Genomic DNA, 4,212 nt, shown 5'->3' with positions numbered 1-4,212 from the left:
CTCCAATATTTGGGTTTTTCCAACTTGATCTATTTATCTTGCAATGGGAAGGGGTGCTTTGTAGTGGGTTCGATCTTATGGTGCTTGATCCCAGTGATAGAAGGGGAACCGACACGTATGCATCGTTGCTACTAAGGATAAAACGATGGGTTCTATCTCTACATAGATAGATCTTGTCTACATCATGTTATCGTTCTTATTGCATTACTCCGTTTCTCCATGAACTTAATACACTAGATGCAAGCTGGATAGTGGTTGATGTGTGGAGTAATAGTAGTAGATGCAGGCAGGAGTCGGTCTACTAATCTTGGACGTGATGCCTATGTAATGATCATTGACTAGATATCGTCATGATTATTTGAAGTTCTATCAATTTCCCAACAGTAATTGTTCACCCACCATTTGCTATTTTCTTGAGAGAAGCCACTAGTGAAACCTACGGCCCTCAGGTCTCTTTCTCATATATTTGCCTTTGCGATCTACTTTTCCTTTGCATTTATTTTCAGATCTATTATACCAAAAATACAAAAATACCTTGCTATGTTTATTCTTATTTATTTTATTTGGCGTTCGATCTATCAATTTGCTACAATTTATCTCATGTTCGTTTGCCTATCTTTAGGTGCCGTACCCGGAAGGGATTGACAACCCCTTTAACACATCGGGTTGCGATGATTTGTTATCTGTGTGCAGGGGCTATTTATGTTGTGTTGCTTGGTTCTCCTATTGGTTCGATAACCTTGGTTTCATATCTGAGGGAAATACCTACCATCGATGTGCTGCATCATCCATTCCTCTTTGGGGAAATACCGACATCGCTTCAAGCGACATCATTGTATCCTACTGGATTGATACCTTGGTTCTCAAAACTGAGGGAAATACTTACGCTACTTTGATGCATCACCCTTCGTCTTCAAGGGAAAAACCAACGCAAGCTCAAGAGGCAGAAATATTGTTTAATGCGAGATGGTTATTCATTTAAATCAGAGAATAATGGTTGTTCTATTTATACGAGTAATATATTTTATGGTCATGCACCCTTGATGAACGGTCTAGTCTTGTTGAATCTCGATCGTAGTGATACATATATTCATAATATTGATGCCAAAAGATGCAAAACTTGATAATGATAGTGCAACATAATTGTGGCACTGCCATTTAGGTCATATTGGTGTAAAGCACATGAAGAAACTCCATGCGGATGGAATTTTGGAACCACTTGATTATGAATCATTTGATACTTGCGAACCATGCCTCATGGGCAAGATGACTAAAACTCCATTGTCCGGAACAATGGAGTGGGCTAATGACTTATTGGATATAATACATACTGATGTATGCGATCCGATGAGTGTTGAGGCACGCGGCGGGTATCGTTATTTTCTAACCTTCGCTAATGATTTGAGTAGGTATGGATATATCTACTTGATGAAACACAAGTCAGAAACATTTGAAAACTTCAAAGAATTTCATAATGAGGTAGAGAATCATCGTAACAAGAAAATAAAGTTTCTACGATCTGATCATGGAGGTGAATATTTGAGTTATGAGTTGGGCCTTCATTTAAAACAATGTGGAATTTTTTCACAACTCACGCCACCTGGAACACCACAGCGTAATGGTGTGTGATACGTCCATTTTGCATCATGTTTTCCTACTATTATTTATGATGTTTTTATGCATAATAATGCTTTTTGGAGTAATTCTAATGTCTTTTCTCTCATAATATGCAAGGCACAAACAAAGAGGGAGAATTCCAGCTGTAGGAAATCTGGACCTGGAAAAGCTACGTCAGGCTACCTATTACGCACAACTCCAAACAAGCTGAAACTCTGCGGAGAATTTTTATGGAATATATGGAGAATATTGGAGCAAATAAGCACTAGAGGGGGCCCACCAGGTAGGCACAACCCACCTGGGCGCGCCAGGGAGCCCAGGCGCGCCCTGGTGGGTTGTGCTCACCCAGGCCCACCTCCGGTGTCCATCTTCTGGTATATAAGTTATTTTGACCTAGAAAAAAAAGGAGAGGACATTCGGGACGGAGCACCGCCGTCTCGAGGCGGAACTTGGGTAGGAGAACTTTTGCCCTCTGGTGGAGCGATTCCGCCGGGGGAACTTCCCTCTCGGAGGGGGAAATCATCGTCATCATCTTCACCAACAACTCTCCCATCTTGGGGAGGGAAAACTCCATCAACATCTTCAACAGCACCATCTCATCTCAAACCCTAGTTCATCTCTTGTGTTCAATCTTGTTACCGGAACTATAGATTGGTGCTTGTGGGTGACTAGTAGTGTTGATTACATCTTGTAGTTGATTACTATATGGTTTATTTGGTGGAATATTATATGTTCAGATCCATCACTGATGCGCGTCGGTCCTAAACAAACGGTTCTTAACCCCTTTCCGCGACGACATTTGGAAGCGTCGCCAAGTGAGTGTGGGCGATAGGGGGGTCCTTCCCACATGACCGAGAAACCGTCGGGGATATGCCCTCCTGGCACACACGTTCTGCAAAATGAGTTCATGTGCGACCGGCGAGCACTCAAATACGGAAATACGTATAGTAGAGCTAAAAAATACAATTATACGGCGAAATTGTTTCCGGTCGCAAGTACATCCCACACAGTCAGTCCCCGCTAAAAGTTTCCATTCGTATGCACATCCCACACAGTCGCTCCAAGGAAAATGTTTCCGTTCATAGGTACATCACACACAATTTTCCCGTTAAATCGTTTGCGTTATTGAATGTATCACACATGGTCCGTAGAAGAAACTGTGTGGCAAAGGTTGTCCATCACACACAGTTTTTATGTGGTAAACATTTGCGCAAGGTGGCCTAACGCAAACAGTTTTCAATAGAAAGTGGTGTGTGATTGTTCATTGATCCAACACGGTTTATTCCTAGAAATTGTGTGTGTTGCCTGAGGTCATCGCCCACGGCATTTTTTCAACAACCGTTTGCAATAGCAAAACACAATTAGCAGGCTAATTCACCATTAGCAGGCTAATTATCTGATTATTCATAATCCATTTATTAATCTAATTGAAATTTCATATTAAGGACCAAATATATTTCATTTCCATATTAAGGAAGCAGAATTTCATAATTGAAATACATCAGAGTACAACATGATATAGCTTCAGCACTCAGCTACCCCATTACACAACTGCACCAGCAGCAAGTTCCACATGCAACATGTAGAACCTTTCGAAATTAGCATCATAGACGGTATATAGATAGATGCATCTCATCTGGAAAACTGCTGAAGCGGAAGGCGAATATTGAGCCTTCATTCATGTTGAAGGTCTTTGCAACTTTAGGCCAGTGCATGTGGATGATTGATCGTCCGTCCTTCGTCCTCTTCAGTAACACTTCAATATTGAACCGTGGGTGTTGTATGAAAACCTTCCTTGCCTCCTGACCATAGAGGTGGTTTGAGAGGTAATCATTAGTGAACTGCTTTGGAAAGGCCTGAAAACAAGGATGTGCATAAATACCTTCTCTATATTGGAAATGGGGCAAAGGAATAAAAAAGGCAAGGTATAATAGTTAGTACCATCTTGTAGTGAACTGATGTCTTCTTCATTGTGCAGACAGAGATCTTGTTGTTTTTTGTCGCTAATTTCTTTATCCTAACAATCTTTCTGAGTTTCTTGATTTGATTGATATTCATGGACAACTCATTTCCCCATATGCAAAAAGCGTCGAACAGTGGGTCAAAACCTCTGATAGCAGGACCTACATGTGCAAGACCAAATTGTTAAAAACCAAAATATTAGAATGGTTCCTGCAATTGCACAATAATGTGCTATTAGACAACAGACCATGCACGTGCTAACCTCGATTGTAAACCTTAGTGCTTCCCATGGTTTCCCTGCAACACATATAAGGTAGTTAGTCATCAGGTTAAGTATGGGTTCGCATGCTATGAGTAAAATATGTTGATGAAAAATAAGCACATTGCAGACTCATCATATTAATTGAAGCCACACGGAAAACACATTTACACAAACCAAGTATAATTAAGAACTAGGAAATATAGCACTTGTATATGTTTCTCATGTATTAAGTGCACCCAAATTCGATTTATTCCTCACATGCACAATAATACAAAATTCTACCCACGACAATTGGACATCGCATTGCAGAATTGAACCAAGCAGTTAACTAAACACCACAACAAATGAACCAAACATTAACTGAGCACCAC

This window comes from Triticum urartu, chromosome 2A (assembly GCF_056163025.1).
Source record: "Triticum urartu cultivar PI428250 chromosome 2A, HENAU_Tu73, whole genome shotgun sequence".
NCBI classification, from domain to species: Eukaryota; Viridiplantae; Streptophyta; class Magnoliopsida; order Poales; family Poaceae; genus Triticum; species Triticum urartu.
The sequence above is the reverse complement of the archived record's forward strand: the minus strand, read 5'-3'. Positions refer to the sequence as shown.